Raw genomic sequence first — 27,007 nt, forward strand, 5'->3', positions numbered from 1 at the left:
AGCCAACAAATGTTACATAAATGGGGCAATTCCCTATGATTTCTAAGAGAAAATGGCCCATGTTGCAGTGTTCACATTCAACAAAGGGCTAAAGAACATCAAAGATGCATTTGTTTGCTTAATAGTGAAAATCAATGCACTCCTAAGATCTTCCTTTGAGGCACAGATGTCTTAACTCAATCAAACCACAGAGAGGAAACACAAGTTAGGTCCTCCACCAAATGCTGGGACCAGAGGCTAGCGTTCATGCCTCCCTCTTCCTAGTGCCAACTGCCATTCTGGACAGACACGGGCTCTATACCTTTAGAAGTTTATTTTCTGCAATCCAAAGGTAGTAAGTCTATGGTTGTACAAGTATCTTAAGTCTTCCAACGTTACACTGCTTTAAATTTTAATCCAAAATGGGAGCTGGGAAGGAATCAAAGGAATAACCAAGAAGGAAAAGGAACTGTCAGCCAACAGAAAGGAGATAACTTGAGATACATTCCAGTACTTTCTCAGTGCAGCGGGAAGAACAAAGTGCCATTATTTCACAAAAACTACCAGTTCTTAAATTCAAAAGGATTTACAACTTTGCAGTCTTTTCCAGAACCTGCATTCAACATGCATAATGAAAATGTAAATATAAAATGCTTTGAGTACATGAAAAGGGATTCTGAACAAAAGTGAGAGGTAACAATAATTCAACCTCATTTAATCCACAGGAATCATCTAAATTAAACAGTTCTTACTACAAAGATTCTGCCTGGGATAATTTTCTATGAACATAATTTCTCACATGATTATGGGTTCACAATTAATAAATTATATCTTTTCTTCTTCAGATTTATTTTTATTGGAAAAGCAGATTTTCAGAGAGAACTGTCTTCCTCCTTCTGATCCACTTCCATGAGGGTGCAGGTTCTCAAGGCTTGGGGCATCCTCCGCTGTCTTCCCAGTCCACAAGCAGCGAGCAGGATGGGAGATGGAGCAGCCAGGACCTAACCCAATGCTCATTTGGGATGCTGATGATTGCAGGTGAAGGACTAGCCCTTCGAGCTATAGCTCCTAGCCCCAAATTACATCGTTTCTCTCTATTTTCTATATTGTTCAGGGAACAGTTAGTTGACCATTATTCCAATCAGGAAACAGAAATCATACTGCACAATTTAAAACTTAACAAAGGGAAAAAATTCCAGCCAGTGGTTATCTGGTGAACACAGAGAAACTGAACAAGTGCTTTTTGATGTGGATAGCCACTGTACTTGTAAAACACAAACTGATGTACCAAGTTAATTTTCTTTGCAGCTTTCCAGGAACACTATTAGTCCTTTAAGATTTTGAGAGAGAGAGAGAGAACGAGAGAGAGAAAGAGAAAAAACGAGCTTCCTCCAGAGCCATCTGCTGACTACAGCCTGCTCGTTCCAAAACACCACAAGTGGAGTGAGGGGGGTTGGTGTGTGGGGAGAGAACACGTATAGGGGCCGGGGCTGGTTTTTGCACTCCAAATCTTCATCTCCATGGTTCACATTAACTCTTGTGAAAAATCAAAGTACTGCAAGCTCATCCAAATATATGACTTAACAAAGGGTGGGCAGAGAAATAACTCCAAGTAAATTTTTTTAATGAGTCATGCTTAGAATTCAATTTTACTTAGTTATCTAGCTGAAATATATATTTTATCCAAGACATCATTAAGATGACATCGCATAGGCCTAAAATACAGTGATCAATTAAAATGAAATTCAAGTGCAGATGATATAGGTGTGAAACAGCCCATCCTATGCAAAACTCTATACTTAGCAAATTAGCTCTCAAATGGTAAGGAGTACATTACAGCAATCAAAGAGGGCAGGGATTAGTAAAGGGAAAGGAAGAGAGAACAAACACAGTGCTGTCAACACATCACGTTCAAGGTAGGCTACTTTTCATAGCGCTGCCTGAGGCTACACAGAGTGTTCTGAAAAAGGCTGTCATATTTTTTTAAAGACATTTTTCCTAATGCAAGCAGATGTGAAGGTAGAAAGCAAAAGTGTTTTCTTCTGCACATGCTTAGAAAGCAGAATGGCCCAGAAGGTCCTGAGACTAAATAAACATGCAGCATGGCCAAGGTTATTAAGGCAGCCAGATCTTCCATAAGCTCAATACAGCTTAAATTCAATGATCTGTGCTGCGAGTCAAATAGAAACATTTAAGTATCCAATACATATTGTCCTTAAACACTACCCTGTCAGCCTTCATTAAATACCATTTTACTAATCTGTAAAGTTGATATTTCCTATCTAGAGAGTGAACAATGGATAGCACTGAAAAAGCATTTTACACACATATTTGAGGTCTTACAAATAAACGCTAAGAATCTATTCAGCAGTAAGAATGGTAACTAAATTTCAAGATTATCCAGCATTTAGCAATTACTATCATCACGAAACACACTGAACTGTTAAATTACTCTGAGGCCAAAGGGCTTTAATGGCTCAAGTTCCCCAATGGCCATCATGGATGACATTTTTTGAAGAATGTCATCGCACCGCTAATAGATGCATAGAAGAACTGACTTTCCTTGCTTCTTTGTACCGCAGGCATCAGAACCCACAAGAGGATCAATATCCTTGAGGTCATGGAATAATCAGGAGAAGGACTTCAGTGCTGGCCCTTGATTCTTTCTGCTGTCCACCTTTCAATTAATTTCTACTCAGACTTGCTTTCCTTCCTTCCAACAGTGAACCACAATGTATTATTTTGTGCCACTTTCCCTTTCATGATAACAGGTTTCTTTAGGCCTTTCTGTTCTCATACTGCTCTTGGCTTCCTCCACAAACTCTTCTCTTTCAATATATTCAATATAGCATAAATATTTTTTCCTGTTTTATTCACACTCTCACATACGCAAGCCCTTTGCCAATGTTACTAACTACACAAGAAGCAGGCCTGTGAACCAGGCACAGGGCAATGCATAGGCCAGGCTTATGTGAATTCAAGGAAGGGCTGTTCATTCGCTTGAAATTAATACTTTCAAATCTTTGGGGGGATTATCTATTCACTCTTTGAGCTACATTAGGAGAAGGGAGAGTTTTGATTTTAGCAGCGATGGGGAAGAAAGGCAGTAAGAAAGACTGGAGAATTTGAGGTGATGAAGGAACCAGAGGACAGATCATCAGTGGCCTACCCGCGCCTGCCCAGGAGAGATGTTAAGCTGTGGAAGGAGGGTGACATGACTGAATTTCACGGAGACCAAGTGAGCAGCCCTTTAGGATGACAGAGTGGATCACTGCTTGGAACAAGACACTCGTGCACATGTACAGGGAAGAGAAGAGATGACGGCTTCAACATTGCAGGGAGGAAGGAACTGGACATGCTATTCAGACATTTTTATCAGCAAATATGTATAAAATCTCGTATTATGCTGTGATAGGTCCCATATGCAAAACTCCAGAATTTGGTGCCTTTTGATCTATTTGGTTTTTCTTATATCCCATACTATCTTTCTAGAAAGGGCAACATGAAGCCATTAAGTATCTGAGAACCCAAAAATTTCTAGTTAAGGTGTTTCCTATCTATTCAACTAAAATGTATATTCACATTAAGTATCTCCATATATAATCACTCAAGCCCAAGCCATAATCAGTTTATGGCACAACTGAAACCAGCATCAAGCCAGTGGAAGCTCTGGATATCTTCTAAACAGACCATTAAAATATGTGGGTGAGGAATCACTAAATACATACATGATATGCTGCCAAATTTAATGAATGTGCATACTCAGTCTAAGTACCAAGTATATCTGGAACAGGATGCCAGGAATCTGCGACTGTGCTTGGCTGCAACCAATTCCCTCACCTTTGATGACCTTAGTTACCAATGTGGTCAAAGCAAAAAGGAGGTATATGTTGTGGCATCGCAACTTTAATTTTTTGGTAGGGATGTCCCATGACATATCAGAATGTCAGCCACACCCCTCAAATACACTACTTCTCCTCCAGCTCCCTCCTAACGGGCCTAGGAAACTGCAGACAAGGGTCCCAGTTACCCCTGAGGGAGACACAAACTGAGTTTCTAGGACCTTCAGCCTGGCCCATCCCAGATGTGTGGCAATGTGAGGAAGTTAATGCATAGACAGAAAAATCTCTCTCACACTCTCATAAATGAGTCTCAAAAATATGACAGCTAAAAATGGAAGAGAATTTGTCTTTCTATGATATCAAATGACTGTGCCGTACAACAAACCTGATGATAGTCTGTTAACAAGACATTCATCAGAGGACTTCGTGGATCACAGCATTCTGTTAATCATTGTCTACTGACCAGGGACTTGTCAATCACAAAAGACAAGAAACCAGTTCCCTATGGGCAAAAATTGGTCGTATCTAATCAGGCTACAAAAACCCAAAAAAGATTGAAGTAGATGAAATAGAGATATGAAAGAGTTCAAGTAACAGCTGTCAGACATCACGTCTGCGGTAGGAAGCACATCTGGTTCAACATCTGCTGCAGCAGCAACCACAGCTCTACACGTCGAACTGAAGAGAGGAGCCACACTGGGAGGCGACTCATGCCCGCCTAGCAAGGTCTCTTTCCTATGGAATGAGCTGAAGAGCAAGCCAATGCTTCAGCTGCCAGAGGTTCTGGCCATCGGCACACAACAGCATAGCACCTGAGAAACTTTGGAACGGACACATCATTGGCCGAGCAAGGAGTCCTTGTATCCCTCCCACACCTCCATCAGTTGACCACAATGACCTTTCCCAGGAGCAAACCACACTCCCACCGCAGGGCTCTGCAGGGCTTCAGCCCTGATCCGTGGAGGTCCCACTCACTGTAACTTCCAAAAGTCCCAGCAGCCTGATGGAATCAAGACTCTGGCCAAATTGAAAATCATTACTCTGTACAGTAGCCAATTAAATTCTGTTTTCAGCAAACTAACAACTGGTACCTTTCCCCCAAAGTACTGTAACCTATGAAAGACTGAGGTTTAAGAAAAAAAAAAAACCCACCAGGTTGTTTCACGAAATCTTCGCCTCAAAGGCACCACACATTTCATCTGGAAGCTAGTTTCTTACACGAGTCCTTCACAAAAGGCAGTGCTGCTCAGGAGGGGAGGGCAGGACCCCAGGCGTGCTCTGAAGACTCACACACATGCCACAGAAACCACCACTGCCAATGCACAGACCTTTCTCACAATCACCTCCAACAACCACATACCACCCTTCATGCAAACACTACGCTTCATCTCCCTTACTTGGGAGAGGATATCAAGAATGTGGGAAATTGGACAGCAAATAAGGAGCAGGACTGCGAACTGCTTTGGAGGATTTGCCAGTCTGGACAACAGATGTCTCTGCCTCCCCTAGACACACAGGCCATTGCCGGCACTGTGCTGCAGTACGGCACAGAGCCACCGACACCCTATGCGGGCAGTGTTTCATGTCTCTGCTGCTCTACTTCCTATCCAGCGTCCCAGTAATGGCCTGGGAAATTAGCAGAGGATGGTCCATGTGTCTATACCTCTGCATTCACGTGGCAAATTCAGATGAAGCTCCTGGCTCCAGCTTGGCTCAGCCATTGGGGCCATTTGAGGAGTGAGTCAGTGAACAGAAGATCTCTTTAACTCTGCCTTTCAAATAAATACAACTTTTAAAAAATCAGCAGGCCAAAGAAGGAATATACATACTTCAGTTTGATGATAAAGGCATTAAAATAGAACTCCTCCCCCACCCTTAGTTGCACAGTGTATAATCCAGGCAAGTATCCTAAGACGGTCCCTGGACTGTGTTCTGTAAATATCTAGTTTTGCCCATTTAGAGTATTACCATGAGTAAACCAACTTAATTATTCTTTTATGTTTTATGATATCATAAATCTGAACATTGGAATAACATACATCATTCTCTCTTTTTTTTTAACTATTAGTAAACAAAACGGAAAGCTACAACAAATATGTAAGCACCTGGGCAATTTGCGCCAAAAAACAGTCATTGAATTCTTTTGAACTACAAATCAAAACATAAAGTAAGATTTCTATTTCAACTGAAAAACTCAAAGAACAAAAGTCTCTTACTTTCAACCTTATGAAGCCAAAAAGCTGCTAATCCCTCAGTCCCAGCATCTTAGCATAACTGCAATGTCTTCTCAGCAGAATGAATTTGGGGACTAGAGGCAGGATTTTTTATATGGGCTAGTCAACTTCAACTAGAACCAGAAAAGTCATTTGTAAAAACGCATAGGGGAAATGCATGGAAGACTAACAATGGACCATTATTTCCACAATGAACTAATTCGCTCCTGATTTACAGGCATTAAAAAATAAAGAATGAAATATTACAGAATAGCAGGGTTTTGTGGGTTGGAAAGGAATTCCATAGTCACTTAATTCTACCCTCCGGTGAGCCATCAAACTCTGTATATGTCTACCACATTCAGCCCACAACTAAACACCTACAATGAATGGAAATTGTGTCTCATACAAGAGTCCACTGCATATGTTTCTTCCAAATTTTTGCGAAACATTAAGTGGAAATATGTTCACTTATAACTGATCCTGTTGTTACTATTTGATGCCCTGCAGAACAAAGCCAGTCATCTTTCTCACTGACCAGCCGTGAGGCCTAAAAATGAAACCATAAAAATTGAGTTGTCTGAACCTCAGTAGGATTCTAAATGTTGCCAGAATCATAAAGAATTCACTTCCCAGGCACCGGACACCTTAGGCAACTAAATCAAAAGGGAATGGCAAAACTTCTATGGGGCAACCTGTTACAGTAATCTACAAAATGTCCAATTCAGATTAAAAATTCAGGAACTGAAACAATTCTATCAAAACAAATTTCAAAAAAAATAATAACAATGGTGAAGTGATAATCAGTGAGAACACTGGGAAACATGTTCATTACGTTAAGAAGAAAAATTACACAGGAAGTGATCTCTAAAGAGCCAGTCAGCTCTAAGTCCAAATCCGAGAGGTCAAGGAAAACAGCAATGCAAAAGTGCTTCAATTGTTTCTGCCGTGATTCTCAGTGTTCCCCTGACAAGTTCGTCTCACCTGATACCTACAGCAGCAGGAGACAAGCCTTGGTCATTCTCATACTCCATTATCTTGTCTGCTGAAAGAACACCTCTCGGAGACACACACTGTGGACTTCTCCAAACAGTATGATCCCACTAACCAGCATTCTAACTGCTTCCCATGTAGGCTGAATTTCCTATTATCAGTTATCATGTTTTAGTGTGAGAGGAGAGTAATTGTAAGATACATAAAACTTAGGAGAAACCAAAACTATCATAAAATGGCTCACTCAGCCAGCTCTGTAGGGGTTTCCAAGTAACACAATTCCTGGACCTGCCGTTGCTTCCAGCAGAAGCAGACCTCCTCAGCCATCCAAATAAAACAACTGTTTATGGCCTGCACGGCATCACGTTGCATGCTGGGGATACAAAAATGAATCAAACATGACTGCTGCCTTCAAAGGAGCTAGGAGTCTTGTAACGGAGAGGAGACAGGTGCTTCCAATGCAAACTAGAAAAAGGCAGCATAAAACGAGCGGGGATACAGTCCTGCAGAGCTCAGCAGGATGAGTACTTCTGACATAAAGGGTCTGAAGAAGCTTCACCAAGATGGCCCTGCCGACCTCCATACTGAAATATGAAGAGGACATGATGCAAACCAGGCGGAAGACAAGCTAGAAAACAAAGATGGTATGCAACAAGGCCAAAGCACAAACTACCTGGCAAAATCATACAGCATAGTTGCAACAGGTGTACCACTCTAAGCCTCCACTGACACACACTAAAAATGTATATATATAAATTCCCATGCTTTGGACATAAAAGCATTTTTTAAAAATTAACTATTAGTTATCTCAGAAGCAGGAGCACACACACAGTGCCCGTCCATCCACTCCTTCATAAATATCTATACAAAAATCAGGGCCAGGCTGGGCCAATGCCAGATACCTGGAAGCCAATGCCCAATCCGCATATGACCCCAACCACTTCATCACCTATGGCTTCCCAAGGTATTCATCAGCAGGAAGCTGGAATTGGAAGAGCTGAGCTGCAAATCTCGGCAATCCAGCATGGGACACAGACCAAACGTCCAACCCTTGCATCGTATTCTAATAGAACACCAAATGCAGAAAGCACAAAGGAGAAAAATGGATGCAGAGACAGTCTAGAAGCCATCCAACTGTTCCTCCTCGGTGTGATCCAATTACTAAACCACACGCTGTTTAGACAACAACCAGAAAGCACAGGGGTCCACACAACTGCTCACAATGGAAATGTTCAGAATACCAACCAATGAACAAGCAACATGAGCACCAACAGGTAAGGGGAGCAATTAAACATGAAAGTGACATAGATACATCTCTAATTCTCATGCTGACTGAAAAATGCCAAGTTTGAAGGAAAGAGGATAAATTATGGGGGCATGAAAACTTACCTAATGTACTCCAACATACACCAATGGCAAGTAAATCAGACATTAGAAAACGGACAGTGAGACAGAAGTGCAGCAGCCAAGAAAATGTCCTTAGAAATAATGATCACCTTCACTATCTCATTTCTAGTAACGGTATCTGCATAATGTGCCTTTCTCAAAATTTGTGTAATCCTAAACTTTGAATAGGTATAGCTTTCTTGCTTACAAGCCACTTTTAGAAATAGATGATAAACAGTTTACAGCAGAAAGGAAAGTGCCTGTGTGTGTGTGCGCGCGCGCGCGTGCACAGTCTACAACATTAGAAGTTTAAAGGCAAAGCTGGTGGAGCCTTTGAATCGGGCTTAGTCTGACACCCTTGGGGATCAAGCCATGATCACACAAAAAGGAATCTGAGAGAAATAGAAATGGTACAATTCTGGCAGTATTGACCTCTGTTGTATATTCATCACTCTCAAGCAAAAGGTTCACAGCCAGGAACAGGAGGAATCACACTTAGAATAACAATAAGGGAAGCAGGCTTAGGAAATTTCACCTGATTTCATTAAGGTAACCAGGCTTCCCGCAGGGCACAAACACGAAACCCTGACACTGTTTAGAAATTATCCCAGTCTGCCAATTTGCAGAAAGTCAATTTTTTTATGATCAACTGAAATGCCCAAATCATATTTTGAAAATCCAAGTAAACACCCTTGCCACTCACAATGTGCACTCAAAAACCCAGTGATTCTTCTGTTTGTTGTTCTACTAATAAGGAGAAGAGTGACTGTTCATCACAAAATGTCAAGGAAAGATTAGCTTTGGAAGGCTACAAAACCAGAGCTGTTTATTCTTTCCTAGCTCAGAACTAAGTATCAGAAACCAAAGTGCTGACTACTGTAGCCTGAAGAACAATCCTTCCTTGCCTCCCAGAGCCTCTGGTGGCTGCCAGCAACCCAAGTACCCTAGAGCCTGTAGCTGCATCACTCGGATTGTCCAGTGGAATTCCTTTACATGGTTTTCTTCCCTGTGGGTCTCTGCGGCCCCAACCACGTTGAGGAAAACACGGCATTTTCAAGTTGTGCTTCCAACACATCTTTATCACATCCCAATTTCTTCTTAACATACAGTTTCATTTCCAAGGTCACTGCTAGTGTTTGGGAAATAACACACACTTTATTAACAAGAAAGGAAGATATAACGCTGCCTTATGCTTAAAGTCAGAAAAAAGTTCTTCCTAATGCAGTGTGGTCAGGTCATTCGATTGTCTGAAAGACAGACTGAAAGGGTGGCCATCGTGACACAGCACATGAAGCGCTCGCTTGGGATGCTGAGAGCCCATAGCATACTGCATATACTGCCTGGCTCCACTTTGGTTCCAGTTTCCTGCAGGTGCCTGAATTCTGAATTTTGAATAGATGGAGAAAAAGTTTTAAAAATGGTATTTTTTATGTACTCATTTAGAAATATGGACAACAGTCCTTTAATATCACACTCTTGACTCAAAGCTAAAGTAAATAAAGTCACCAGTAGCTAATTTTTTTCAGACTACATCCAGCAGAGCCTGTGGGATCCTGCTGAGAAGAGGCTCCAGGAAAGAGGCGGCTAACAGCCTTTCGGCCAGAGCACACTTTTGCCCCTTAGTGAGTTCTTGGATGTGCTTTCGTGCTCTCCTTGATGATGGCTGAACATCTGTGCTCTGTCTAGTCACCCAAGGACGGACAGTACTCTTTATCTATTCCCCATTTCAATAATGCTCTGACCAGGTCGCCTTGTTAGCCTCCTTGAACTCTCTGCTCCCAGACATGATCTAATTCTGAGTTGTGTCTGAACGATTGTTTTACTAAATGTATAAGAACTGGAACCCTGGAAATAAACTTTGTCAGTTGCCAAAAGAGCACCCCATTTCCTTTCAGTTGCATCTCCTAACCAGGAAGCCACAGGTAAACTTGCACTCATCCACTCTCAATTTTCAGGAACCAGTTGGGTCAGGACTGCGTTAGTAAGAAATTTAGAACTTCATTTTTCATTGCTAAATAATAAAAAACACAGTGAGTGAAAGTAAATGAATATATGCCCTATATTTTTATATTTTAAAAATTGAAGATGAATAGATACCACCTGAGATTGCAAAAATCTCAGAGAGTAATAACTTGATGACAGGTGAAAAATGTATCAAACAAGTTTGTCTTGTCACAAGTTCAGTTTGTCACAATCCTTGACAAATTGTTAGCAAGATAAACCTGTTAGGCATATTCCATGATCAGTTCAAAAAACAAAAACAAGAAAACAATATCTACATGTTTCATAATGGTTTTTTTTAAAGACTTATTTATTTTTATTGGAAAGTCAGATACACAGAGAGGAGGAGAGACAGAGAGGAAGATCTTCTAACTGCTGGTTCACTCCCCAAGTGGCTGCAACAGCCAGGGCTGCACTGATCCGAAGCCAGGAGCCTCTTCCAGGTGTCCCACGTGGGTGCAGGATCCCAAGTTATTGGGCCGTACTTGACTGCTCTCCCAGGCCACAAGCAGGGAGCTGGTATTAGAACCGGCGTCCATAAGGAATCCCAGGCGTTCAAGGTGAGGACTTGAGCCACAAGGCCCCCCCATGTTTCATAATGTTAAGGCAGTACGTAGATACAGCTGACAAAATCACTCTGTAATTTATTCATTTTACATTCAGCATTTGTGGCAGCACAGATGAGAGGCGGAGAACATTTTTTTATGATGATTTCTGATAGTGAGCAAAATATGGTCATGTTTTAGGAGTCAATCTAGATCTGCTACAAACACCAGATCTAATATCCTCCCATCTTGACACCATGAATAAGAGAGTGGGGGAGGGGGAGAAAGGATTGAAACTAAGGGGTAAGCCCTGAGTAAGGCACACATTACAGCAGTGTGTAAAAGTGAGAGTAATAGAGGGGGAAGAAGCATCTCTAGCAGGGAAGGTAAAAGCCCAGGAACCACAGAAAAGGTCTCAGTGAGTACAGAGAATTCTTTTTTTTTTTTTAAGGTTTCTTTATCTTTATTGCAAAGTCAGATAAACAGAGAGAAGGAGAGACAGAGGAAGATCTTCTGTCCATTGATTCACTCCCCAAGCGACCACTACTGCTGGAGCTGAGCCAATCCGAAGGCCAGGAGCCAGGAGCCTCATCTGGGTCTCCCATGTGGGTACAGGGTCCCAAGGCTTTGGGCCGTCCTCCTCTGCTTTCCCAGGCCGCAAGCAGGGAGCTGGAGGGGAAGCAGGGCTACCAGGATCAGCACTAGCACCTATATGGGATCCTGGCATGTTCAGGGTGAGAACTGTAGCTGCTAGCGATTGCACCGGGCCCTGGAATTCTTAAGAGAACAAGTGAGGAAATACTGAATTGCTACATGCTGCTTACACGCACAGGGACCATTCATCACAAATGCTTACCTCAAAACTTAACCAGTGAACTGGAGGGTTCTGTGCCATGGCACGATAGGTTAAGCCTCCACCTGAAGCACTGACATCCTATGTAGGAGCCAATTCAACTCCAGGCTGCTCCACTTTTCATCCAGTTCCCTCCCAATGTGCCCAGGAAAGCAGCAGAAGATGGTCCAATTCCTTGGGCTCCTGCACCTGCATGGGATTCCTGAAGAAGCTACGGGCTTCTGGCTTCAGGTGGGTTCAGCTCCAGCCATTGAGGCCATTGTGGAGAATGGACCAACACACAAAGATATCTCTCTAATATCTCCTTTTTCTTCTCGCTCTGTAACTGCCTTTCAAGTAAAATCTTTTTTTTTTTTCATAAAAAATCTTAGCTAGTGAGAACAGACACATTCTCTTAAGAGTCTGCAGCAGGTCTGAGCCTCTGACATTCAAGGAAGGGAGACAGCATTAAACCTGAATGAGTTTTTGCTGAAAGAAACACTTCCCTCCTCCACTGTCCTACTGCACAGCTCGGTTGAAGCAGACTGCTTCCGGTCAAGTGCTGACATAAATTATCATATGGCAGGAGGACGCCGATAGGAATACAGAGCATGCATCTTTTTAAGCAGATGGTCAGGCCAGGCCCAAAAACTCTCAGGAGTTCCAAATTTGCTGAACACACTGCAAAGGTTTTATTTAATTAACTTAAAATTTATCTAATTGAAAGATGTCATGTTATATTTATATCTCACAGGAAATTCCAAGTTTACATTTCATCCCAAATTTAGATATGCTAAGTTGGCTAGGTGGGGAAGAACAGAAGAGGGTGTGAACGCAAGGTAACCTTTGGTGGCACAGCGAGCTAAGGCGCTGCTTGCAATGCCTGCATCCCACCTACGTTTCTTTTTCTTTTATTTTTTAGTAAAATGGTTGACTCATTTTGAAAATCGGTCATATACAGACAGAGTGACACAGATCTGCCATCTACTGGCTCACACCCCACATGTATGCAATGGCTGGTCTAGGCCAAAGCGTGCAGCCATAGCTTTACTGCATCTCTCCTGGTGGTGCAGCGGTTCCAGCGCCTGGGTCACCTTCCGCTGTCTTCCCTGGTACACAGCAGGGAGCTAGATCACAAGTGGAGCAGCTGGGACAGGAAGCAGTGCCCACAGCCCCTCCTCACCATGCTGGCCCTCGAGCTGACCCTGCATCCTGCCAACATGCCTTTGAGGCCCTACTCCTGTCAGCCATGCTGGAGACCTAAGCACTTTCTGCACCACCACCCTCCGCCTCCATCAGCCAAGCAGCAACTGTGCTGGTGCCTGTGTTGGAGGGAAATCAGTAGATGGACAATCTCTCTGTGTCTCCCTCCCTACTCCTGCCACAGGTTCTTTTCAAAAACAAAAAAGAAAGAAAAAGAAAAAGAAGAAAAGTAATAGAGCATATTTCTATAAACATTGAAAAATCTTGTTACTTCACAGGTATTCGCACCTATGGTGCTGTATCACGTGCTTGGAAACACATGAGCGTGCAAGGCAGCTAACTAGTTCACAGCTCTGACCAAACATCACCCGCTCAGGTCACTCTCACCAACTGAGGGATCATCAGGAATAAATAAATAATAAATAAATAAATGACGCTTACATTTGGCCCTCTGGGAAACCAACAGTATTTCCGGGCCAAGATGAAGCCTGTGGCCCCGAAGCAGATTGTTTTGTTTGCATTAACTGGGGGTGAATAATGACAGGAAGACAACTGGCAGCGACACAGCCCCCAGCTCTGAAGAATGATCTGTGACAGCCTGATTAGCAAGGACCATTTATTTCTCTTACAGCCAAATACTGAGTCCAGCTGTCCCCCTGGTGCCCGGAAAAGATACTGCATGGTGACAGCTGTTGGACACTTCCATGCTCAGTACTTGCCTTTTGACCAATAAGATACTGCTACGCTCACAACAAAAACATTACACAGAACTCCAGGCTCCACAAATAAAGATTAGCACACTCTCTCGCTTTTTGGTCTCCTTTAGTCATAGTAAATAAGGGACAGTCTTGCAGAATGATGATAAAGGGACTACTGCAACTTATATAATTAAGCAATAAGCATCAGAAGCAATTAGGTGTATAGCAGGAAATGGCAACACATTCAGCACAACAAATTACTCAGAGCATCCATTCACCACATCTTTTTAACTGAAAGAACTAGTGACCCAGACAAAGCAGTGACTTGAAACTTCAGAGAACTTAAAAAGCAAGGTGCACTGCTCACAAACACAGCCTTGACCAGACCACGTTCTGTTCCCAAAGCTTCCACTTAGCAGCTCTTTGGCCTTGTGCAAGGATCTTAAGCTTTCAAAGTCTCAATTTCCTAACATGCAGAATAAAGATAACATAATACTCACCTCTGATTCTGTACCAATCAAGCCGGTACTGTGGGTAAAGCTAAGTGCCTGGCAGAGGGACACATGCATAATGGCTTGCTATTTACTTCATAGACCATACCAAGCTATGCCATTTCTCAACCCTCCAACTTTTTTCCTCTGAATTGCCTCAGTAATATTCTTTTTTTGTCAACATCTCCCAAAGCACTTTCATTCTCCCTTCAAGGTATCTATTTGTATTTTACTCTGACTCACCCACCCTCCTCTCCCCACTCCTTTCAGACGCCTCTCTGTACTTCCTCTCTGCAAGCATGCCACTACAAACTATCAGGATTCTATAGAGATTCCAAGCAAGGAATCGATGAAGCGTGAAGGAAACTCATTGTGTGGGTTTTAGCCCTTCAGGGAGTGGTCTGTGCTTCCTGCCACAGTGCACACTGGTGGAGGGGAGCGGCACAGGGCGAGAGGCTGGCGAGCCGTGGGACGAGGACCCAAGCATCCCCGTGCGCCTCCATTCAGCAAGGCGCTTCCACATAAACGCTTAACTGGCAGGAGGCAGAAGTGTACTTCATTGGAACCCTGCCAGCCGGATCCATAAACATCCTTATCAGGGAGAGTTAAAAATTACTTAATTCATTACAGGCTGAGAATTTAAAAAGCGAGAGAGGATTGAGCAGGGCATATCCCGTAGTGGCTACAAAAGCACACTGTTCCAGTTACTAAGGCTGCCTCTGCAGTGGAAAAGCAAGAGGCGACTTGAGGAGACACCCAGATGTGGGATTCCATAATCAATACAGGCATGCACACCAAAACACCCTGAAGTTAAAAATAATTATCCTATGGATGGCCGGAAGCAAAAGAGAAGACTCAGAAGAAAGAAGATTTAGGAAAGTGCAGTGGTGACAAGATACATTGAATAGATCGACCTGGTCAAGGGGAGGGTAAGCTGGTCAAGACAAACCTAACAGACACCAGGGAAGCACTGCCAGAAAATGAGGTCAGCAGAATTGACAGGTCGCTCTACATAGAAACCAGAACAATCATCTGAATGCAACACCAACTCAAAACTCTGGGCACAGGAAGTCACCAGAAAATGGCACAAGGAAGTCAACAGAGCTGGATAACAAAGTTTGCTTCCTGCCCTGTGGCCATGATGAATGGCTGCCTCCCTGATCTCTGCAACCCTAACCAGACACAGACACACACACACACACCCTCTGCCACCAGCCAAGGTTCTTCCCCACTCACAGCCTTAGCCTTGGCCTTGGCTGTGTGTCCTGGCTGGTTCTGATCTGCATTCTGTCTCATGTTCCAGCCTACAGGGGACAGACCTGAGTATTCTGTCAGCTCCTCTGAATTCTGTGCCTGAAGCTGCCATCTTTTCACCAACGGGGTACCCAGGCCTCGTCTGTCCACATGACTCACATGGTGTTGTCTATTTCAGGGAGAAGTCAGAGGGCAATCCAGAGATGTGACAAAGGACTTCCCAAGCATGTCTATTTAACTATTTGGTATATGAATTCATTTCATTCTTTTTTTTAAGATTTATTTATTTTTATTACAAAGTCGGATATGAGAGACAGAGAGGAAGATGATTCACTCCCCAAGTAAGCGCAATGGCCAGTGCTGTGCTGATCCGAAGCCAGGAGCCAGGAGCTTCTTCCAGGTCTCCCACGCAGTTTCAGAGTCCCAAGGTTTTGGGCCATCCCATACTGCTTGGGAGACCGAGAAGAGGCTCCTGGCTTCAGATCGGCTGACCTCCAGCCATTGCCAGGAGTGAAAGATCTTCTTCTCTGTATGTCTGACTTTGTAGTAAAATAAATAAATAAATAAATAAATAAATAAATAAATAAATCTTTAAAAAAAAAGTCAAGGCTGGTGTTGTGACCCACCATGTTAAGTGTTCATTTGGGGAATGAGCTGTGGCTGGAAGCCTCTATCCATACCCCTCCTCGTCCTCCCACCTTCCCTCAATAACCAAACAAGGACGGGACGGGGTTGTAAAACCACATGCTGTGAGATAATTGTGACAGCCCATCCTAGACCGGTATTTTAGCTCAATACATCCTCCCAGTGAAGAGAGGTGAAGCATTACAGCATGTTCAACTTACAAGACCAGTTTTGTCAGAAATTCTGCTAGTATGTTGGTTCCTGGGACTCTCAGACTCATAAAAAACGCGTATGAACAAACCTCACAAATTTGTTTTATTAAAAATTAATGAATTTGAAAGGCAGAGAGAGAAACAATGCCTAGCCTGTGTTTATCTTGTGGAAGCTTATTCTGTACCGCCCCTTTAATACCAAAACCAAGGTGCTAACATTGGTTACAATGTGCACATGTTGATGATCATCAAAAGGAAAACAGACAAACCAGTCATAAGGTGAAAATATATTAAATAATTAAAGAAAACCAATGGTCTTATGTGGAACTGACATCCAGAAACGTATGCTGTCCCCAGCATTGATCACTGAAGAGAACTGATAGGTTTGTTAGAAACATTATTAGAAGCTAAGAGTTATTAGAATCTCATTAGCAAAGTCCAATTACAGACAGAAACCCAAGCTATTTTAGCTGAGCATTCATACCATTGGAAAAAAATAGAGCCTTCTTAATCACTTTCATTATCAAAACAGACTCCCTGCTGGAGCCTCTTAATTGGAAGTCTACCATTTTAAAGGCATTTGCATTTTATCAAACTATATTGACAAGGCTAATAGAAATAGCTTGCAGCTCCAAGCTCCACATCTCCCAACTACAAGAAGTCAGATTTAATGATCATGGAAACAAAACAGGAAGAGCAGGCCAGCAGGCTGCCCTTGCGGCATGCGTGGGGCTGCAGGGAAATCTCACCACACTGTGAAGCAGCAGGCTCTGTCCTCTTCATCTCTGAGAATATTAACACTGCCAAGTACACAACACCACACCTTCGTTCTAGTATAAAATAGGCCAAAACCAGAGGGCGTCATCTAATGACAAACGGATAAAAATCAGAAGCGCAGAAATGAGTATGTGCTTCCAGTCTTGAAGGCTAGACAATTTGTACCCTGGATTTATGTCTCCCTCAATCTTTCTCTTTAACACGCTCATCCCTAAATATGTAAGAGTGTTACTGCCATGAGCTGTATTTTGTTATTTATAGATACTATAAAAGTACACAGCACTCTACAAACCACAGAACTCAGGCAAGAGTGCCTGGAGGAACACCGACTAAATTAGACATGGACAGAGCAGTGGGGAGAACAGGAAAATATTTGGTTGCACTAAATTCTTGGCAGCAACAGTTCTAGGAGACAGTAAGAAAAAAAAAAAACAACAACTACTTATTGGCTTGTGCAGAGTTCACACAAACCAAAATCAAGCTATTATTAATCTGAAGCCCTAATTCGGGAAAGGAAAGAGTGGATATCATAGGAAATCCACAGCAAACTCTGCTATACTGATTCTGATCTGTTGGTGTTATTAGGACAGACTAGCTGAGAGAGGGTGATAAACCAAGAATATAAATTTATGGGGCTGGTGCTGTGACAATGGGTAAAGACACAGCACACAACCACAGTATTCCACGTCGGACTGCCCTACAGTTCTGCCTTCAGTCCAGATCCTTGGTAAGACAGTGGAAAACAAGGCTAAGTATTGGGGTTCCAAGTAAGAGATCAGAAAGAAGTTCTGGCTCCCAATCTCAGCCTAATTCGGGTCATTTAGAGAACAAACCATTGGTCAGAACTCACTCAGCTTCTCTCTCATCTTTCCTAAATGAATCTTTGATTTAAAAAAAAAAAAAAAGAAAAAAGAGGAAAGAAGAAAGAAGAAGAATATTTCTCACATTCCTGGGAATTGAGAGTCCAAGATCAGGATACTAGCGGGTTCCATGTCTGATACAACCATCACGACATTAGGATGGCACCTCACCATATCCTCCAGAGAGAAGGAGACCATGTCCTCATGTGGCGGGGCAAAGAAAGCTATGAAAAAAGGACCCAACGCCTTCAAGACTTCTTGAATGTTCATTATATGTGGCAGGGTCCTCATGACCTGAACACTGAATTCTACTCCAGATTTTCAGTTGGGGACTGAAGCATGCAACACAAAGTTCTGGCAATGTATTCAGATGGAAGCAGGTTTTCTAAGCATGTATCAAGTTCCTCCAACTAATTTCAAAATGTGGATGCCGACCAAGCCTTCAAATGCTTATAATGCAGAAAGAAATAAAGGAAAGGGCACAGCACGGTAGTCTAATGGCTAAAGTCCTCGCTTGCATGCACAGGGATCCAATACGCCTGCCATTTCTTCTCTCCGCTGCCCCACTTCCCAACCAGCTCCTTGCTTGTGGCCTGGGAAAGCAGGAGAGGATGGCCCAAAGCCTTGGACCCTGCACCCCCACATGGGAGACCCGGAGGAGGCTCCTGGCTTCAGATCGGCTCAGGTCCAGCTGTTGCAGCCACCTGGGGAGTGAACCAGCAAATCTTTCGTCTCTCCTTCTCTCTATAAATCTGACTTTCCAATAAAAGTAAATATATCCTTAAAAAAAAAAACTAAAGAAAATGGTTCAGATTAAGATATTATAAGAGGCCTGGAAGAGCCACAAATCTGTTTATTATTTTACTAAGTTCAACCAATACAAGTGATGGCTGCTCTTCTAAAATGTCTAGAAAGTCACTCAGAGCTAAAGAATCTCCATAGTCAACACCCTCAAAAACACAAACTGCAGGATTAATATTTGGTCCATAATTTAGTTGCCTCTGCACTTACAATACCAGTTATCAAGGATTCAATGCAACCACCATAAACCTGTAATCCATTATTCTTTCCTTTTTCCCAGACTTTAACAGATACCCACAAATAAGTAGATAGCTATGTGAGACATACTCATATTACCAGAACACAAATATTTGCTTATTGAGCTCTGTTATAACACAATACGACAAATGCACTCAGTAACCGATTGCCCCAGCTGATATCTGACCTATCCAAGCAGCTCTTCAACCCTGTGCCTCGCTGAAGGTGGGCATCATGAAAGGTCTCTCAGCACCACTGCTTCAACAAAGTCACTAGACAGTTCAGTGATATTGGGGTGCATTCTCAGGTGTCATTTGTAAACAATGTGGAAAATACATCATCTAATGGATTCTGAGGGTCTTAAATTTCTCTTCTCTCTTCCAATGAGCATGGTGTCAATTCATGGCAAAAATCAGACTTTAATCTCCTCCCATTCATCAGCAGTGACACCAAGCCCCTTCTCTATGAAGGAGGGAAGCCATCTGCAGGAGTTCTGCCCGATTTCCCCTGGAATTTTAGCTTCAACTGCTTGGTTTCTGAACTCTCAGCAATGGGAGCCATTTACCTCGATCGACTTCGCCAGTCACTGTTGCAATTTAGCTAAGACATTTCCCAGGGGCCTATTAGAAAAGGTTCCAGTTTAAAAAACCCACATCTGATCCACCAACTAGTCCCGGAAACATCATTTGGTACCAACTTGCAAATTATTCTTTTTTTCTAATTCCAAACCCTTCTCTTTGATATAGAAATGCAAGGATTTCTGAAAGCCAGCTAAAGGAAAGCTTTAAGATACAAACATTAAAAGAAATTCTAACAAGTTACTTGCCCCATATGCTTCCACATCTGATTTGGTGTGGTTTGGTTATTCAACTCTGCACCAAGCTAACTGAAGATGGTAGCCCAAGGCAGACGGAAGCCTTCAGCACCAATGCATTCTAGCAGCAGCAGAAAACTAATGAGTATGTGCAGTTTCTTCCAGAATTAAGGACCATGAAAACCCAAATTGTACTATTAAAATACTTCACACACACACACATACACACTCACACACACACACACACTGCACCTACTCAATGAAGCTAACCCAAAGAAAAGTGCAAGGATAAGAAAAAAGGAAAAAGGGGATAGTAAAAAAAGGGAAAGGGGACATGGAATAGATCCTACGCAAAGGAAATGCGTAACGTTTATAGTCAATGGGTTAAAAAAAGTAACAGCCTTTAGATCATCATTATGAAATCTTAGCATTCAATTTATAATTATGCTTCCCATAATTATATCATTGGTGGAAACCACACTTCTTTCAGGAGCCCTCAATCTACACTATCCTAAAGTACTTGTCATTCCAAAACATAATAACGGCAACAAAAATTAATTTACTAAATAGAAGAGTATTCATGCAGGACTTCTGTCCACAATTCAAAAAAGAAAAAAAAAAACTTTTGCCATCAACAATAAATCAATGAACAAACAAAACTACTGTTAACAGAAATAAGTTGAAACAATAAATCAAGCTTACTTTGACTGACTGAATAGAAGGGTATTTGGTGTATACACACCTCATTTGTGATTAGTAAGCTTCTATGCTAAGGCACACTGCCCATGATTTCAAGGAAGCATTCCGTGTACCATGAATGCTGACAGGTTGCCACCTGAACAGGTCTGGACTGATGGTAATAGAGTTCCAAATGTTCAGAAAAACAGCTCCTGGCAGACACTATACAAAGGACTCATCAGATACACAATCACATGCATTTCAGTTCTCTGATAACTAGAGTCACTAAAAATTCATTTCTTATCCTACCTCAGTCTAATTAGAGAACGTATTTGCTCTTACAGAAGGGATCTTTACATAAGTTTCACTTGTAAGCAACAAATATTGGTGGAACCACAGAAGATACCAATACCTTTTTGCTAGGGAAAAATACCACCAACAATCTATACCACAAAGATTTCCTTAGGGTGCAGACAGTAAGTTAAATAAGCTTCATCCTAAATAATGTATTGTTTAATAGAAAATTGGCACAGGTGTTTATACACCCAAGCAGTCCATGGACACACACACACGCAACCTTAGGTACTTGAATTGTGTGTAAAGCAATGTTCACACCCATGATGACTGCACTGTAGAGAAGCAACCACTGGCTCACTCCACAATGCCAGGACTGCACCAGGGCCAAGGCACCAGGAACACAATCTGATCTCCCACACAGACTCCAGGGACCCTGTTAACACGAGTCACCACTGCCACCTCCTACAATTCACCTGAGCCAGGATGCCAGAGCCTGAACCTGAACCCAGAACAACCTTTGGAGACTTCAATGATGATAATCTACTATACCCAACATCTGTCTTCAAAGAAAACATGAAACAACACAATTTAAAAAGAAAGAGGAATAAATCAGTGAGAAGCAGTGCTGTTATCTTAAACAGGGATGAAACTAGTTTCAAAACCTTCAAGGTAAGGTGGTAGAACAATGAGACCATGCTAACTCTGAACTGCAGATGGTGAACCACCTTTATAATGCTAAACAGAGACAAATTCTACAAATGCCATGTTAAGTGTATGTTTTGGTTTTCATTGGACTTATCTACCTTGACATTTTCTCAACTTACCAAGATAAAATAACCCAACATACATGATAAGGGAATAACCAAATCTTATCCATCTTCAAATTCTAAAAAGAATCCACCAAACTGACACAATGATAAGCAGGGAGGTATTAGACGCTCTGATCCATATAATCTCTGTTCCCTCAAGAATGCTGAACCCCCAAAATCCTCCCACTAAAAGAAACTTGGTTAGATATGGAAATTTTGAGCTGAAGTCAAAGAACGTGAAGAGCAAATAGATTCAAAATTCTTAAGCATGCTAACCTTGTATTTGATGGCCCAAGAGATAGAGGTAGGTGGCCTAGAAAACCATATGGAGATGTGATGAAAACTGATTTCCAGAAGTCCTAGTTAAGGTATATATGGAGAGCTATATACTACTTGAATTCTATTTCAGAAATCTTCTTGCACTTTTTAAATGTTCTGCCTAAAATATTTTTAAAGCCAGATATTGAATTCTGGCTATCCACAGATTTGCTCAGAATATAGTTTGCAATCACATGTGGCCTCAAGTTCACCAAGAACCACATCCTTGATACGGTAAATATTAGCAAATGCCTATATACATAGTAGGATCTTCACTCTTGGTGATATCACAAACAACCAAAGAGAGAAGCTACCAAACAGCTCAAATGACTATTCATACACAGAGAGATAATTAGGTTAAAAAGTTTTCTGATGCTTTTCATTTAATGATAGTGAAGAGCAGATACAAAGACAAAGCATACGGCACAGAAACTCCACTGTAAAGTTACACATTCACTTCACAACTAATTCTCCCTATTGTCATCGAGGCATGTAATGGCTTTCGTGAGCAAAGCTATGAGTTTGAAATAAGCCATTATTAAAGCTAAACCACCTACTTGCTTTTAAATGGCGATAAGCAAATGATCAAATCCCTATAAAAAGAACCCAGAAAAGAATATTTAATGTCTCCTGTGTATTATCTCATATTCAACTTCATTTACTAAGTAATACTTTCTCAACATCTCAAAACCAGTGTTCAGACATACACAACCCCATTGTTTTGAAGTCCATTCCTCTACATTTCTCACCCAGTCTCTCAAATAAAAGAGTAGAATAAATTAACGGGACACACTAATGATTAATAAATCGAACAGGCCAAAGCAGCCCACATGACAACCGCTGAGTAAACTAGGCTGGCATTTCTAGTCTGTGTCTGCCATGTTGGTCCCAGTGTCCAAGTAGGCTGGGAGGAATGCAGAGCGAGAGCTGCCAGTAAGGCGCTGTCAGAACCCACCCAGGGCCAGGGGGGCCAGGAGGGCCAGGAGGGGCAGGAAGGTCCAGGAGGGGCAGGGACGTACTGTGCACATGGAAGCCAGCAGCATCTTCACTTCCAATGGCGCGGGATGCTCACGCAGCAGAAACGGGCAGAGCAGTTATACAAAATAAAAGCTCTGCCCATGTTAAGGGTTAAAAATATATGCACACCTTCTGTCTGCTGGAGAAGGGGCTTTCAGATACTAGAAGACAGAAAAGCAAAGGGAGCCTGTGGTGCTAGCCTGGAATCAGAAGTGTGGGTGTGAATAAATGCTGTTCAACACAAATGTGTGGCTATCCCCATCAATACAGATTTAACATGAGTATACTACAGACTTGTGTATTCGTGAGTGTCCTTGCATCCCAGTGAGAAGGGCATGTGAGTAACAACAGTCCTGCAACAGGGATCACTGTTAATGCCCACAGTAAAGAATTTTTCCAATATAATGAAACTAAATTGGAGACACAGCTAGCTGCCTCTTGGGCTGACATGGAGACAACTTAAAATAAGCCTCCTCCAGAGAGCAAGGAAGTGATCACATAACGATGGGACACGTCAAAAGGACACGGCAGCAAGCTCATTAGGAGCCTTCCGGGCCAGATCAAGAATAATTTGAAAATCAAAACAAAAACTATTATCTTATTTCAATGAAAAATATGAAGCTGGGAGTCTGTGCTCTATACATAGTTTCAAAGCATCATCCCTTAAAAGACATACAAATTGCAAAGGGGGAGGGGTACTTTACAGCAGAAAAGCCTATAGAGCCCACCATGTCATATCCAAATGATTCCTATTTATTCATTAAATGGGTTCGACAAGGTATGGAACAGGCAATTTGCAATCATATTTTGAAATCTGAAACTAACTGCATCTCCTTTTGAAAATCGCTTGTTTCAATGTTTTACTAAATCAAAATACATTACATATTAATTGGAATAAGTAAGATTTAACTATCAAATTTACATTTCAAACTACATGATCAGGTAGCAATTAACATGGAAACCAAACTGAAGTTTCAAGCTTACCACATGCAATTTTTATCACTAAAAAAATTTTTTTTTAAAAAAAAAGAAAGAGCGAGCATCCCAATCGCACATGGAAGTGCTTAACTCAGCCATTTGCACCAATCCGTTGGCTTACCACCTCCTTCCTCCTGACTACATGCATCACTGCACAGACGCGGCACGCAGTGTCCAGGAGAACCCGCACGTTTCTAGTACAAATAAACCCAATTTTAAAATGTAAAGCTGCTCAGTGATTCTGCGACTCCACAGAAATGCACTGAAGGAAACATCTTTCCCTCTCACCACTGTGCATGCAACCTGAGCCTATTCTGAGGGACTACACACAGCCTTCTGACTTCTTAGCAAAGACATGAAGCCTTTCTGAGTATAGTGTAAATTATAAATGATAAAGATAAAAAAGAAACAATTAAAACCTCTCAAAGTCCCAATAGCTATTTCACAAGAGATATTCAAACACCTGATAACCTTCAGCTGAACAAATTATTCATAGAAATGCAAATTATGACAAAATGAAGTCACACTACAAACACGTCAGAACTAATTTTTACTAAATTAAAACTATGAAAACACCAGGTGTTGGCACAAATGTGAAACAACTTTCATGTAGTGCCCACTGGAAAAATCTTTGCCAGTGTTAACTAAAGCTGAAACTTCACTTATAAGATGCCCAGTAATATACTATCTAGGTGTTCAGCCATAGAAATGTCTTCCAAATGACATTCATGAAGCTACAACCTAATGATCACTAACAAGATTATCCAAACAAATGTTAGTTAATATATTCAAAGGAATATCATACAGAAGAAAACTACTACAGTTAAATCTCACAGCCACCATACTGTATGAAAAAAGTTAGACATTGGGCCCGGCGGCGTGGCCTAGTGGCTAAAGTCCTCGCCTTGAACGCCCCGGGATCCCATATGGGCACCGGTTCTAATCCCAGCAGCTCCACTTCCCATCCAGCTCCCTGCTTGTGGCCTGGGAAAGCAGTTGAGGACGGCCCAATGCATTGGGACACTGCACCCGCGTGGGAGACCCGGAGCAGGTTCCAGGTTCCCAGCTTCGGATCGGCGTGCACCGGCCCGTTGTGGCTCACTTGGGGAGTGAATCATCGGACGGAAGATCTTCCTCTCTGTCTCTCCTCCTCTGTGTATATGTAATAAAATGAATAAATCTTTTTAAAAAAAAAGTTAGACATTAAAGAGTACATACTGTATGATTCTATTTAGTGAAGTTGGAGAATAGGTACAGCCAACTGATAAGGACAAACACAAATATACAAAAGCAAAGGTTCCTTCAAGGCCTAAGAAATTCAGCTAAAGAAGAGGATGCTAAAAATATCCTATATATTGATCTGAGCAGTAAACACACTGCCTCATCCATATCCATAAACCCATCACATTCCACACTCATGATCGCTCCTAACATCATTTGAAAAGCAAGTTTTCAAAAACTGAGGAAGACAGGTGGAGCAATACCGTTTACAATTAAATAAAGACTTACTTCTATTAGAAATGAAAATATACTGTTCAAATGACTGAAATTTGTGCTATCATGCAATTATCCCTGATAGCAGCTGGCAATCTCACCTCTTGAAAAATGAGGACACAGGGAGTGGGCACTGAGCACAATACCGAAGACACTGCTCAGGATGCCCACAGCCCAAAGCCGAGTGCTGGACTGGAGTCCCACCTCCTCTTCCGACACCAGCTCCCTGCTAAAGCACAAACACTCTCGGAGACAGCAGAGCAAAGCTCAGGTAACTGGGTCAGAAGTTGAGTTCTGTGCTCTGTGGAATCTCACCTGGCCAGCCCTGGATGCTGTGAGCACTTGAGGAGTAAATACTTCCCATCTCTGTAACTCTGCTTCTTACTCCCCCGACAAGTAAAAATCAACTTCTTACAGAAATGAAGCAACTCAATGAGGGGAATCCAAATAGCTCGTGGAAATTCCACACTGTCTTTACCCGTATTCCCATGAAACTTTCTGAAGTATTCTCATACATTTTCCAGGAGGGATAGGTGAGGCAAGTATATGCTTTGGAAACTTGCCAATCCTAGCAGAAGATAATACTCAGAGACAAAAATCCCAGAGAAATGTCAACAGCTGGTGCTAAGAAGGAATCCAAAACACACAGAAAGGAACAAGTGGCAGGGGTCAGGACGGAGGAGGACTCCAAGGTCGACATTCTATAACAGGGTGTCCGATGAATGCATTGTTCTCTCGCTTATGACTTCTCCCTACTAACAGCAAAGGCATGTAGAAAGCTTACCTTTCCTCCCCTCCTCCCTTTGCTCCATATGCTTTAGAACAGATGGGGTCAGGGAGGTACTGGGAGAGCAAAGAAAAGGCCAGCGAGCATCACCTGCATAATCTTTGGTGAACAAATAACGACGACACCACTGAAACTGCGGCCTCACTCACTTGGGACCTTAGATTTACTACGATTAATAAAGTGCCTTTTTTAATACCAGTGACCTAAATTCTTGATGCCTGCTGCATTAACTTGGCTTACAGCCAACCTCCTGCATGTCGGTGTGCCTCAGAAGGGACAACAGCCTGCTTTTCTGCCCAGTCCGCCAGGGTCCTAGGAGGAGGACCCTACAGTGGCAATCTATGAAGGTCTGAAATAGAATCACTCTTACTGAAAGCAACCCAACTTCTGTGGGTCCTGCAGGTTCACAAGCCCCCTGGTGCTCACGCTGGGAAAACATCTCTCACATCCAGAGTCTGGCTTCCACAAAATTCATAGGACGCCTATTTCTTATCAGTCTGGTGTAGCCCAGTTCCTCTTGAGTGACAAATTCTTTTCACAAATGTAACTGATCGGCCCCAGTCAACATCCAAATATTTCAGAACTTGTGGGAATTTGAAATTAAAATATTGCAGATTATAAGGTCACAGACTGAAAACACAATCCATCACCCTGCAGACTCTAGCACTCTCCTACCTGAAGGCCATAGTCTAGACACTTAAGACAAAAGCTCCTTTAGAGGTAATTGGTTTGTGAAAGCCAAAAGTTTATCTGCTGCCCACTGGCATTTACCAGCTCTAATAGTGGCAAGGCTGGTATTACGGCTCACTTTATTTGAGCTCCAAAAACCTGCAAACATGCATAAGTATATTCCATTCAAATTCAGCT

At 42.2% G+C, this 27,007-nt stretch overlaps 1 protein-coding gene across 1 annotated transcript in view; it reads right to left on the minus strand.

Annotated features, from left to right (window-relative positions):
- The window catches only part of SND1 (staphylococcal nuclease and tudor domain containing 1), a 383,215-nt gene that overhangs the window by 262,094 nt on the left and 94,114 nt on the right, over positions 1-27,007 (minus strand). The window lies entirely within an intron of this gene.

This window comes from Ochotona princeps, chromosome 25, assembly GCF_030435755.1.
Source record: "Ochotona princeps isolate mOchPri1 chromosome 25, mOchPri1.hap1, whole genome shotgun sequence".
Lineage (NCBI taxonomy): Eukaryota > Metazoa > Chordata > Mammalia > Lagomorpha > Ochotonidae > Ochotona > Ochotona princeps.